The sequence below is a fragment of the Cucurbita moschata genome, unplaced genomic scaffold (assembly GCF_002738365.1).
Source record: "Cucurbita moschata cultivar Rifu unplaced genomic scaffold, Cmos_1.0 Cmo_Scf00046, whole genome shotgun sequence".
Taxonomy (NCBI): domain Eukaryota; kingdom Viridiplantae; phylum Streptophyta; class Magnoliopsida; order Cucurbitales; family Cucurbitaceae; genus Cucurbita; species Cucurbita moschata.
Window position 1 is genome coordinate 1339504 of NW_019268562.1, and position 15268 is coordinate 1354771.

Here is a 15268-nt window from a genome sequence, read left to right on the forward strand (position 1 = left end):
TCCGATGCGTTACTTGTGGAGAGGGAATTTGATGAATTCCTCAAAAGATAAGAGCTTATAGGATGGCGGTAGCGTCCCATGCATATGACCGAACTGGAACTTCTTCACAATTGCAATATCTGATCAATGAATATTGTTGTCATTTATAGCTTCTATCACAATACTATAAAATTTGGGGTCAAAGTCTATATGGGACTGAAAAGACCATTCACCACAAGCTTGTAAATTAAATTATATCTACCACCTCTGAAATTTTCCACGGCAAACCTTCCAACAGCTTGCACTTCTTCATTATAGGATGACGGTAGCGTCCGATGCATATGACGGAACTAGAACTTCTTCACAATTGCAATATCTGATCAATGAATATTATTGTCATTTATAGCTTCTATCACAATACTATAAAATTTGGGGTCAAAGCGTATATGCGACTGAAAAGACCATTCACCACACGCTTGTAAATTAAATTATATCTACCATCTCTGAAATTTTCCACGGCAAACCTTTCAACAGCTTGCACTTTTTCATCATTGACATGGTCGAATCTTACAACAAAGTCTAATTGAGCCTCCCTCTATTAGGAGATAGCTTCGAATCAAATTCTTTAGTTTGGACAATAGTTGCATTGTTTTAGTCAACCAACCAAGACTAGTGTATTACCAATAGTATAAACATTTTGTACGTGTATTTTCTTACATATTAACAATTGTATACAAATAATAATTAAATTTATGAGTAGAAGTTTGGATGGAGTTTTATTAAATATGTAATCTTAAATTATATCTAAAAATATATAAGTTTTTTTTTTTCTTTTTATATACATTTAGGAGAACAAAACAAAGATTCAAGAAGATGTCATTCATGCCATGTTTTAATATTTATTCTTTCTTATTTCTCAAAGATTAAAAAAAAAAAAAGTTATCCTCTCTCAAATATGGTTCGTTATTTGATTATTTTCTCTTGAGTGAATTTTAAGTGAAACACATTCTCTACCCAAATAATTGCAAGATGCAAGCTTCACACTAAGAGGAATCAAAGTCCCAAGTATCAACGTCCTTAAGTGTCATTTTTATTCTCCATCTCAACATAAATTAAACTTATTTTCGTGAAGATATCTATTTATAAAAGCAAAATATCTCAGAGTAACAAAAATAAAAATGAGATATAGATACTAGACATAAATATGATACAAATAGATATGGTAACATGCCATTCTTAAAAAACTAGGACACCGATATGACAATGATTCATTAATTAAAAAGAATTATTTCAAAAAATTTATCAATTTTATATTAGAAATAAATTCATATAAATAAGTTTATATATTTGTATACTTAAAAAAAAAGCTTAATGTACGTTTCACTCTTAAAATATATTCAAAGTCAAGTGTCTGATACGATGAATTATAAATTTGTAATGTATCCATTGTATTAACAAGTGTTCAGTACATGCCCAACACGTGTCAGATTAGTGACACTAAGTTATTCTCATACTTTCTTTACACCCATTTAAAGTAGTTTGAAAACTAGCACGTCAAATATTATAATTGACTAACTACAACTTCAATTTTGTGCTTTAAGGATTGTTTTGACCAAAGAGAAATAAAATCGTTAATTTAGTACATGGTAGCAAAGATGGACATGAGAATAAGTTATTCTCATATGGAAATAAATTTAACCTTAAGTTATATCTCATATCCTCTTTTAACCAATTATTTAGTTTCATTTAGTATGTTTTAGAAAGATACGTCCATCAATAGCAAAAACTAAAATAAAAACACAATAAATAGAATAGGTTAAATTAGCCAAAAAAAAAAAAAAAAAAAAAAAAAAAAAAAAAACATAAAAGATGAATGGATTAAATTGGCTAATTGCTAACATAAATGTAACAAACACACCCAAGTAAGATTAGGAACACAAGTAAAAAAAAAAAAAAAAAGCACAAACAGCCAAAAATCAAGATTTGGAAAGTGTTAAACAGTTTTGATATATAGACATTACAGACTTTACTCCTGCAATATTCCCATGAAATCTAACACTAGAGCATCATAAAATTTAGAGAAATGATTGAAATTGATGTCATGTTCATATAGGTTGGCTTTAATACAAAGGACAAATCGAACTTTCTTAAGGATAAATTGGGGACACCAACTTAAGCTAATCAAGTAGGTGGCCTTACCATCCGTTGCCCGTGGTTCTACAAGTGTCATATATATTGATATGTGTGAAATGTTTGTGAATCGATATGTTTATGATATGTTATAATATGCGAATTGTATGATAATACTTACGGTACCATGTGTTCAATGGTATATTTGAGATAGGATACGAGAAGGATGCACTAAACGTAATGTAACGATAGAAGTAAGACATGTTCATGAAACGTTATGGTTTGGTTACGTATCGAAGTGCTATGGGTATGACAGATTGATAAAAACGATATGGTCACGATGGATTCATAAGACAATACGATTAGGTTATGGGTAGAAAGGGATAGGATTATGATAGATTGATAGAACGATAGCGTTGCGATACGTTCCTGTAACGTTATGACTAAGGTACGTTCAGGTAACGACACAACTATGATATGTCTAAGGACGTTAAGGCTATGATAAATTAGGGAAGGATATAACCACGAAGTTTTTACGATATGATATGATTATGATATGACATGTGAAGGACGGATATATATCCAACAAGTGTCAAAGAGGGACGTGAGAATAAATTATTCTCAAGCTTTCTTTATATCGATCAAAGAGTATTTGATAAGCTTTCAAAATTAAGGGTTTTCTTTTTTCTTCTTCCTTCTTTCTCCCTTTTCACGTTTAATTTTTTTTTTGAATAAAAAAAAGTTTAATGTGAGAATGAAGAAGTTAGAAAGGAGAAAGAAATGAATGTAATAAAACTTTTTCGTCGGTAGGAATGGAAATGGTGAATGGGTCCTTGACGATTGTCGACCGCTATTCTTTAGTTTTGGATGTAAGTGATGATTATTAGCAATATGAATTGTGTCAATACCACACCGTTATCAAGAGAAAGTAAAGTAGAGTAGAATAGATCAAGCGATCCATTTGTTGAGAGTACTGTAAGAGGCACACAAGTAAGAATGTTTGATATAACTACTCTTTCACATCTGAGGGATGAGTCTCATAGATCCAACTATAATATCAAAGAAACTTCGGGTGATAGTGATTGCTTGCATTGGTGTCTCCGTTGTATCCCAGACACATGTAACATGATTTTTCTTGCTCAAATATAGCTTCATTTGTCTTAAAAGTTCACTTTTGAGTAATCCTGGAAGGCTTCTTAATTTGCAGCCTCGGGTGAAGATGATCACTCCGAGGTGGGTTTGTTAGTGAAGATGCAATTATATAATCAGGGTTTTATATCAATGGTTCCATTTATATCTATAAATGAAATTTGTGGTGTATTTTTTAGAAATTCAACAATAATCATCTGTTATTTCGTTACCATTCTAAAGAAATTCAACTTTTGGCCTTTTGTGAATGCTCAAAGCTACTTGCAAAGTACTGTCTATTATGATCCATAATACTCACCGACTCGAAATTGAGGTTTGTTCATGTTTGAAAATGTGACAAACCAAAAGACAAGATGCTAATTAATATTGTTTGTGATTGTTGTTGCGAATTCTTCATCTTTGAATACATATTTTGGTTGGCTTATCAATTTTTTCATCTTTTAAAAATATTATTATTTTTAGTTGGGGCTTAATTTCATAATAGGCGATTGAATCACAATATTGCAATATTTTAAGTTACTTTTAAGATTAAAGGTCGATGAATAAAGTAATTACGGCAAGTTCTTTTTATGCATCTTATTTTGATCTAGCACATAAATGCTTCCTAATTATTATTATTTTTTTTATGAATTAGGTTATGAAGATCATATGAATTATAAACGCTTTAATTCAAACAATATTTAATAACTAATCATTTTAATATTATACTCAAATATACTAACACTAGTCTCAATGACATAAAGAATACAACTATTATCTCGATCTGTAAAGAATTTAATTCCAACCTATTCTAATGGACGAACGCTTTATTAGACTCTATTGTAAGATTTCACTTCATCAATTTAAGTAGCGTTCAACTACAACTATAAATATCAAATTCTTAAGTATTCATGAACAAAATCGGCCTAACAATGTCTCTTGAAACTATTTACCAAAGGTGTTAGAATGAGCCGTGTGGAAGGGTTGCCTTTAGATGCTTTAGTACCAATTAAGGATGTCAATATCCTAGTAGTGCAGAATGCAGGAAGGTTCGTAGTTGAAAAGAATAACGAGAATAGTGGACATCGTTTCATCTACAAGCGTGTGGTGAACGGTCTGGTTGGTATGACTAGAGAATGTCGTTCTCGCAGGATTTATATTATTGTGATAGAAGTTATAAATAACGATGATATTCCTGGGTCTTTTATTACAATGGTGCAGAACTTTCTTTTTGTGCATGTGATATATCCATCGCCACCTACTCATAAGCTCTCATCTTTTAAAGAATTTCTCGAGTTCCTTGTCCACATGTAGCAATACAACTACTAGAATGCTATCTCTAGTTATAATTAGCCCTCTCTCTCTCTCGAAATATATGTGTGTGTGTTTGTGGATGTATTACTCTCTTTTATTAATGAAATATGGCATAGTCATAATGGTATTATGAGTATCTTTTCTATCCCTCCCTTCCTTATCGGTATGTAAAGAATATGAAGATTATGAGTAAAAGTGTACAAGTAATTTGTTACTTTTAAACTTAAAATGCTTATAATTCAATTTATCTTTGTTATCAACAATAATTATCAAACGGTATATAATTTTGTTCAAGTAAGGTCGCTTCTCATTCCCTGTATGATATCATAACACAAAATCGAGCGGAAGGGTTAACGATAAAATGATAACAAAAACTCATTCGTCGAACTAACTATAAAGGAAGGGTTGGTTGGAAACCATGTCTATACTTCTTTGCTTTAATCACAGGTAACTAAAGATATATAAGAACAACAGAATATGGCATGCCCAGTCAAAAGATAAAAAATTTATTGTCATGTTATAGTTAATGAATATGGTATGCACAAAGATCTGATGTCACACTTCATGATTGGAGACCAATACAGTGAGCTATGGTCGTCCATACCGTCCTTTAGTCCAATGTCAAGAAAATGTTGCAGCAAGCAAAGAGTTTTTAATAAGTTCGCTATTGCAAAGAGCTCGGTTTAAGGTACAAATGTCTCTGATGTGAAAGGCGCACCAATTCAACGAGATTTAAGTAACCATGAATAAGACACATGATACAGCTTGTAAACGAAACGATGTCCATGACTCTTGTTATTTTCTTCCACTACAAACCTTCTAGCCTCTTGCACTTTTTTGTCATTGACATCCTTAATTGAAATTAGAATTGAAGGAAACACTTCTCCACAACTCATTATGGAACACCTTTGATAGATAGTTTCAACAGATTTACTTTGATGAGGAATACTTTAAAATTCGATATTTATAGTTCGACGCTACTTAAATTGATGAAGTGAAATCTTACAATAGAGGTTAATAAATCGTTTGTCTATTAGAAGAGAGCTTGGAATTAAATTTTTTATAGTTGGGATAAGAGATGTTTTAGTCAAATGAAGTATACGATTTAGTTTTAAAATAAATTAATTTTTTAGTTTAAAATAAATTGATTTTTTAGTTTTAATTCTAGTCGGAATAAATTAATTTTGATGTGGTGTGATGTATTTTAATAAAATTAATATTAACTTAATCAACAATAATTTGTATTTTTTTTTATTATAATCTAAATTAATAAAATACCATTGAACTTTGCACTTTATCTAAAGAAAATACGGTTGAATTTTCAAAAAACTATGTTTTATCTCAAAACTACTCTTTAACTTTCAAAAGTGTTTAAAAAGAGATAGATGGGGAGAAAGTTGAAGGTTATTTTAGGGGAAGGTTATTTTAGGGGAAGGTTTTCAAGATCCGTATAAGATCCTGAAAATATAACAAGAAGTAATATCCTAGCTTAAGGTCGCGATTAAGAACCTACTAGTAGGCTACTTACTAAGTTTTACTCACTCCATGTTTATAATTCTTTTTCAAGTAACTAAGAGTTGGCCGGGGATGAGAGTGGACTTTGGAGTGTGGGCCATGGACTAAGCTCTGTTTTTAATCTAGTATTTTTTGTTCTTCTTTTGAGTCTGCTTCTTATTTTGTGTTTGTAACGAGTATGTATATGTAAAACCCCAAAAATGAATAAAATTATCTCTCATAAGAATAACCCACTCATGAAAGACCCAAAGCATAGAAAGGAAAAAAATTAAAGGATTAAGCAAGAACAAAGGACATAGTCAAGTCACTCGTGTACCTTAACAAGTGATTTCAAGGAGTTAAAGGCCTTTTGAAAAGGATTGGAATGGAAAAAGTGAATCAAAAGGGCAAAAAAGTAATTTAATCAATTATCAAGAATCTTTCTGGATTTGTAATTCCTTATCTAGAAGGAATCTCAAGATTCAAAAAAAGAGAAAAATGATAAAAAACGATGAGAAATTTGTAAAAAAAATTATGGATTTTTTGAGAAAAATAATAATAAAATATTCGGAAAGTGGCAAATTACCAAAATACCCCTGGAAGAATGGATAATTATAGAAATGCCACTCTAATTAGAATTAGAGCATCTACCGTGACCATTCGAGCAAAATCTTTCGAACTAAAATCTCAACCGTTGGATCTCCTCCAAAATTTGATATGATCTAGAACGAACACGCACAGATCATCACATCGAACGACTAGTATTCAAAGTCAAGGTCGGTAAGGCTATGATCGGAGTTGATATCTCCAAAAAATTATCCAGAAAGTTCGATCTCTAAATAACAAAGATTCTTGAGCTCTTAATGTCGGTTTAAGCTCCTCCTATAAAGTTGGAAGTAGGAGCAACAATACGGAATAAGAATCGAGAAAGGTCAATCCCGCAATTGAAGGAAATAAGCGTTTAGATTATGGGTCTCCTACTCTCAGATTTCTTCCAAATTCGAGAGCAATCCTCCACCATTTCTCTTCAAACTTCTAAATAACGAAGAATCTGGAGCTCTCAATGTCGGTTTAAGCTCCTCCTATAAAGTCTGAAGTAGGAGCAACAATATGGTATAAGAATCGAGAAAGGTCGATCTCCCAATCGAAGGCAATAAGCGTTTAGATTATGGGTCTCCTACTCTCAGATTTCTTCCAAATTCGAGAGCAATCCTCCACAATTTCTCTTCAAACTTATTCATACAGTTTCTCAACAAGATTACCCACAAGTTCTATGATGGAATAGAGTGCTGAAAGTGCCCAGAAACCATTCTCCCAATTCAATCGCCATTGAAGAGCTTCAAGAAAAACTTGAAAATCCAATCCGAGGATACATGATGGCTCGTTGAGCAAGAATGATTCCAATCAGTTTCTGCACCTCCAAGGAATGCTTCCATAGAAACCACGAAGAAAAATAACCTCAAGAGCGTGCCAAATTGAAGGAAATAAGTTTCGACATTAAATTGGGGATAAGAGTCAAAATTCCTATCTACGATCTCTTTTCCTTCAAATTAAGGATTCCTCTAGCTTCAGAGGAAGAAGTTGTGTAAACTTGATGAAGGAATCGAGAGCTGAAACGTCGTAGAATAAGCTACCCACGAGATCGAAAATCTGGCGTTTCAAGTGAGTTGCATACCGAGAACGATTTCTGGAAATTAAGGTCCTACACTCAAAGACGTTCCTCCAAACCAATTCCTTTAGCCTAAAGATAGGATATGGAAGAGGTTCATTGAAGAAATAGGGCCTTGAAACCCCTAGAATCGGCTACCCAATAAGAAATCCTTTGTTTTATCTCCAACGATAAATCAGATTTTAGATGAACTTTGGTAGCGAATATCTTAGGCTACGATCCACAAGAAGTTATCAAATAAATCCCTACCCTTTCTTGTAACATCCATCTTTAAGTTTCACGAAGAAATCGAGGAGAGAAACGCTGTAAATGTGGCTGTATAGGCCGAGTTTCAGATGGCGGCGATGCAAAAAATTCTCATCTTCTTCCTATTCAAAGGAAGAAAACGATGATAGGTCAGTTCAACTGAACTGTCCAAGTCAACTCAAAATTTGACCTTTTCTCAGGTTTTCTCAGTAGATCTTATCTTATGAAATGTTGTATGAATCCATGCCGAGAGGTTATAGATGGTAATGAAGTTTGGGAGTTATTGGAAAACTTTACTTAGCGAAACCAAGATATGGGAGAAAATGCTCAACACGATCCATATGACTTTACCTCCTAGGATAACTAAAGTGGTATCCCTGAAATAATAGATTCCTCAGATGTACCCTTGGTCTCTAATAGATACTACGTGCTCATTATCATGCTGGGCTATTCCTAAGAACTTATAAGTTCCAAGCTTGACCCAAGATGTTATGCATAAACCTAGTATCACCAGGAATCCAAGAAAACACCTAGGTTAATGCAAACATAATGCTTAACAAGTTGCTAGGATCCATGCCTGAAGTAACCATTATCTCACTTCACGAAGTGTACCGCGAGGCCCCTATTTCTCTCTAGGTGGGATGCTATGGTATATGTACCATGAGCAGGATTCCATGATGAACTTATTATCTCCCTCACCTAAATGAGATGCCCTGCACCACGATTTGCTAGCAGGATGCCATGATTATGACAACGCCACCTATGCACTCAAGGGGAGAAAATTAAGAGTTATTTCGGAAGAGTTTTCATGGTTCAAATACGATGCATGACATGACAACCTCTAAGGTTTAGTTCCTGAAAACGAAACAAGAAATCATATCCTAGCTCAAGGTTTAGACATGCTCCAAATGAAACAAGAAGTTATATCCTAGCTCAAGGTTTAGACATGCTCCAAATTACCAACTATTTTCTGTAAGGTCTATTTTATATGACATGAGAATAAATTCAAGATTTCAAGTTGGTTGGAGCAAGTTCGGAACCTAAAACTCATGCTAGTTATTATGGGTTCAAATGATTACGTTACAAACATACAAGATTGAGAACCAACAACAATACCTCAAGCAGAGGTCATGTTCATGAAGCCTTGGAAGGCATGAAGCGGAGCAAGTTCGGAATAACTCAAGAATGTTACACCTTATGCCTCAAGAAAATTTGTCTCTTTAGGTGGGATGCCATGGTATATGTACCATGAGCAGGATTCCATGATGAACTTATTATCTCCCTCACCTAAATGAGATGTCCTGCACAACAATTTGCTAGCAGGATGTCACGATTATGACAACGCCACCCATGCACTCATGGGGAGAAATTTAAGAGTTACTTCAGAAGAGTTTTCATGGTTAAAATACGATGCATGACATGACAACCTCTAAGGTTTAGTTCCTGAAAACGAAACAAGAAGTCATATCCTAGCTCAAGGTTTAGACATGCTCCAAATTACAAACTATTTTATGTAAGGTCTATTTTATATAACATGTGAAAAGTTTTCATGGTTAAAATACGATGCATGACATGACAACCTCTAAGGTTTAGTTCCTGAAAACGAAACAAGAAGTCATATCCTAGCTCAAGATTTAGACATGCTCCAAATTACAAACTATTTTATGTAAGGTCTATTTTATATAAATAAGAATAAATTCAAGATTTCAAGTTGGTTGTAGAAAGTTCGGAACCTAAAACTCATGCTAGTTATTATGGGTTCAAATGAGCAGAGGTCATGTTCATGAAGCCTTGGAAGGCATGAAGCGTTGCAAGTTCGGAATAACTCAAGATTGTTACACCTTATGCCTCAAGAAAATTTGTGTTTTCGAATGCTAGGTAGGTAAATACCCTTTTGTTTTAAAATGTCTTGTGTTGTCGTTCCTTATTCTATGTTTCCACATCAAAGTCATTTCATAAAGGTCCTACCGGGAGTTGAACCCAAGTCGTTGGATTCAAAGTCCAAAGTGCTAACCACTACACCATAGAACCCCTTGTAAAGATTTATTTTGGAATGGTTTTCCTATTTTATGCAGATTCTACAAGAAGAGAGATCCTATCACAAGTCAAACTCAAGTTATTGGATTCAAAGTTCTAGAGTTGTTTTATCTAACTCGTTGTGATCTTGAGCATCTTTAGAGTGGTTGCAGAAGTAACCCTCCAATGTTTATTGAAGCTCTTGGAGAACATGTAATTTTATATATTTCTTATAGTTAATTTATATATTGTTGTATATTACAAACAAATTGAAATAATACTTTACATCCCCGTCTTCGTTTCTTCCATGCAAAACTTAACATGAAAACTATATTATTTCAATATTCACTCGAGAAACAAAGGGTGAAAACTATATTATTTCAAACCCTCCATTATTGTTTCTACTTTGTGTGAAAATGCTTCCACTAAATCATGTTACTAACTAGTTGATTTGGTTCGGTTCAATTCTTGGGTCGACTAGATTGAATCGACCTAACTCAATTAAACTCTTGATAATATAAAAATCATAAGTTTCTTAAATTACGTTAACTTAAAAGTTTAACCCCTAATTTTTTTTAGAATGTTTAGCTTTGTGTCTAGTTGATCTCTAAATGCTTAGAAGTATCTAATAAGACTTCTATTTAAGGAACTTTTCTCTATAAAAGATGTAAGACTTCAGGTTTATTATTAAGGAATTTCAAATGAGTGATTTGATGGACAAAATATTTATTTGTTTCAAATATCTTATGTTGACCCTTCTTTTTTGTCAAGTATTTTGAATATTATTATTGTGAATTACTAATGGCATTAGATTGAATCTCATTAATAACAATATCCCAAAACTTAGGTAAAGATGACATCAGAATTAATACTTTAATTTCATCTTCAAAATTTATTTCTACTTAACTCAGTTGATTAATAATCATTATAGTCACATGCACAAATATTTACAACCTTAGAAGGTAAAATGATAAGGAGTAATGGAGAAAAGTGCTTAAAATAGTTTCAAAATATAGAAAAAAAAATAGTAGGAATTGGTCAATGTAGGATTTTTTAAATGTTAAATTATGTGAAATTACTGACAAAGAAGAATATTTTAGAGATTCGAACTGGTGACCTCTTAATCTACAATTAAATGCTCTACCATTGAGCTATGGACCCATTTTACATGATTTCAACCTTAGTGATCGCTTCTACAGAGTTTCAGTCCAGAAGTGTAAAAAGTGTCCGTCCAAAATAAAAGGGCCCAACAAAGTTCAAACGAGTGACCGGTCAATTCTCTACCACTGAGTCATGGATCCATTTTGTAGGATTTTAACCTTAGTGACCCCTTAGACATAGTGTCAGTCCAAAAAATGTAACAAATTTCTATCCAAGATAGAAGGGCTCAACTAGGTTCGAATTGGTGACCTCTTGATCTGCAATCAAATGCTCAAACATTGAGCTATGGTCCCATTTTGTATGATCTCAACCTTAGTGACCCCTTCTACAGATTATAGGTCCAAAAGTGACCCTACCGAATCGGCTGGTCCACTTTTGTATAAATTGGTGGATTACCTATCGAAATTAAACACGGGTCGTTAGATTCAAAGTCGAAAGTGCTAACCACTACACCATAGAACCACTTGTTAAACTTTATTTTGGCAGCGATTTTGATAAGTACCAACAACGCTAGATTTTGCAAAGCCAGAGGTCGTAGTATCCTTACAAACTTTCACAAGTTGTTTTCAACTTCTTTCATAGGTAATTGAACTTTTGAGTCCATGCAAATGATTGGTTGGATTAGTATTAGTTTGAGAAGACAGAGGAGAGAAAACAGAGGAAATAATATATGTATATATATATATATATATATATATATATATATATATTTTACAATTTTATAATTTGTATGGTATTATTCTAAATGAAATATGATAATTAATTCTCTATCCTCTTTGACAATTTTAGATACCTCCATATCCGATATTTGATGTGTCACGTTTCATTATGAAATCTGCCCTTGGGTCAATAAGACTTAAGCAGAGAGTTTATTTGACTAATGATTTGATTTTTTGGGGTTGTAGAGATATCCCTTACAAATCAAGACTTTGTATTATTTTGAAGACACTCATCAAGACATTTGTAAACGTGCCTGATATCTTGAAGGATATAAGACACGTAATTGAGAGAACCTAAATTTTTTTTGAAGTTGGCTTTTCTAGGATACGTCATCACCAAAGTTTGAGACAAAGACCATTGGATGGGTTTTAATAAGGCTCAAATAAATTTAAAATCCAAAAAAATGGATATGAGTTTAATATTATTTGATTTTGGGTATGGACACAGCTGATTTCTTTTGATTACATTAATGAATGTACGTAGATGTTTAAAGTGTTGATCTTAATAGTTTTAGAAAATATCAACACATCATCAATATAAACTATCGAAATTTTTTGAAAGGATTGAAAATATCATTCATAATCTTCTGAAATTTGGAATGAGCGTTTTTTAGCCTAAATGACATGACGTTCCTCTCATATTTTCTAAATTGGACATTAAATGCTATTTTATATTTGTCCTTTTAAGAAATTAGAATTTTCCAAAATCCCAATTTCATGTCAAATTTTATAAAAACATGTGACTCTAAATTCTTTTTATCAAATCATTTTTGTTTTGGATTGGATATTTAATTTATTCTAAAACCTTATTCAAAGGTTTGTAGTTAATTGTCAGTATCAGAATTTCTCGTTTCTTTTCACCATGTTGTTAACCTAAAATGTCAGACATGACCACATGCTCTTTGAAAACCTTATCAGCTTCCTCGGCAAAATATCACCTAAAATGTCACAGTATTTAGTGTTTGATGCTTTTTGACTTAACCCTAGGGTTCTATTTACGGTGAACTTGTGAGAATTTTTGTCAAATTATATATTTGAATACTTACTACATTAGGAAATAATATCTTATTTAAATAATATTAAAATGTGGTAGAATATCATAATATATGTTTAATTAATATGAATTTCATTCAAATTTCAAATATATATTTTTATTTAATGTTTATGATACACATCAATTATTTTAATATTTAACATATCAAATACCTTAATATGTTTTGATATTATACTTCAAGACTATAGGAACTTGCTCAGAGGACCTGAGGGTTATGTTGGCCCACAATGCATCTCATGGACGATGCAAAACTATGGTGGCGCTTGAAGGTGAATGGTATAAAAAAACTAGTCATTCACCATAAACTCATGGGAAGACTGTTGATGGAATCAATGCAATCGACGCTCCTCTGGATGGGTTGCCAATCAAAGACCTGACGTTTAATGTTGACCCTTTGGAAGAAAGAGCCACATGATCGAACAACTCGAAACGTCGCGGTAACTCTGAGAACTCTATCACACACATAAAAAAAATGTGTTGAAGAGTTAGACATTACACAGAAGATCTGGCTTTCATCGAGGAGACCTGGGTTTGATTCTCGACAATGAAATTTTATTTTCTTATTTATTTTATTTTATAGTTTCATCTTTTGTCACCAATTATATTTAAACTTTACCTAGGTTTGAGAAGCACTATAATGGATGAGTTCAATAGTATCTTAAATTCAAAAGACTTTTATGAACTTGGTTTGAGAGGCACTCTAATGGTCAAGTTCAATAGTATCTTAGATTAAAAAGACTTTTATGAACTTTGAACCTTTAATAGTGTTATGTCATAGATATTTGGTTCAATTTCAACAAGTGAGGTTGAGATCATTCAAATGGTTAATGTGATAATTCGGTCATTTTCAAGGTCTCTTTTATTCAACGCCATCATGGCTGAGATGACTGCAATGAGCACCAGAGTGAGTTTGACAAAGAGGGTTGTACAGATCCACACCCTAAGCCAAGCTTATGTTGGGCTTAACAAACTGAAAATCCAAAAACACAAACCCTTAAATGGGAACTAGGATGCTAAGGAATTAAAAAACTTTATTTTTGACGTAGAACAATACTTGAAGGTTACAAGAACTTGCTCATAGGACCTAAGAGTTACATTGGCCATGATGCATCTCATGGACGGTGGCGCTCGAAGGTGGATGATATAAAAAATGGGTCATGCACCATAAACTCATGGGAAGACCGTTGATGGAATCGATGCAATCAACGCTCCCCTTGATGGGTTGCCAATTAAAGACCTGACGTTTGATGTTGACTCTTTTGAAGAAAAAGCCACACGATCGAACACCTCGAAATGTCACGGTACCTCTAAGAACTCTATCATACGACCTGAGAGTTGAGGGCTATATGAACTTTCTCATATGACCTGAGAGTTAAGTTAGCCGCAATGCATCTCATGGACGATGCAAAACTATGGTAGTGCTCGAAGGTGAATGGTATAAAAAATGGGTCATACACCCTAAACTCATGGGAAGATCGTTGATGGAATCGATGCAATCGACGCTACCCCTAGATGGGTTGCCAATCAAAGACCTAACATTTGATATTGACTCTTTTGAAGAAAGAGCCTCACAGTCGAACAGCTTAAAACGTCACGGTAGCCCTGAGAACTCTAACACACACAGGGAAGGACGTGTCGAAGAGTTAGACATTACCCAAAACATCATAGTAAAACTCTTCAACGATTAGACAAAAGACTTTAGGACAACTACACCAAAAATTCATTGTTGTCCAACGGTTTGGATATTTGGCTTTCACCTAGGAGATTTTGGTTTGATTCTCTGAAATTGAATATTATTTTCTTATTTCTTTTTATTTTATAGTTTCATCTTTTGTCACCAATTATATTTAAACTTAACCTCATTTTGAGAGGCACTTTAATGATCAAGTTCAATAGTATCTTAGATTAAAAACTTTTATGAGCATCGTACCTATGTTAGTGTTATGTTATAGATATTTGTTTCAATTTAAACAAGTGGGGTTGAGGTGATTCAAATGGTTAATGTGATAATCCGGCTATTTTCAAGGTCTCTCTTGTTGAACGCCATCATGGTTGAGATGAGCACCTGAGTAAGTTTGACAATGAGACCCGAATTTAAACTTTACCTACGTTTGAGAGGCACTATAATGGTCAAGTTCAATGGTATTTTAGATTAAAAAAAAAGACTTTTATGAATTTTGTACCTTTGTTTGTGTTACTTTGTACCTTTGTTAGTGTTATGTTGTAGACATTTGGTCAAGTTCAACAAGTGGGGTTGAGGTGATTCAAATGGTTAATGTCACTTTATTTGATTCAAATTGTTAATGTGATAATCCAGTTGAATAGTTACAGGTTATTTCCAAGGTCTCTCTTATTAAA

General features: G+C 33.1%; 1 non-coding gene across 1 annotated transcript; it reads right to left on the minus strand.

Moving 5' to 3' along the window:
* Positions 1 to 9919: 9919 nt before the first annotated feature.
* Positions 9920 to 9991, minus strand: TRNAQ-UUG. The gene has a single exon. It is a non-coding gene; the product is annotated as a tRNA-Gln (tRNA).
* Between the last annotated feature and the right edge of the window lie 5277 nt (positions 9992 to 15268).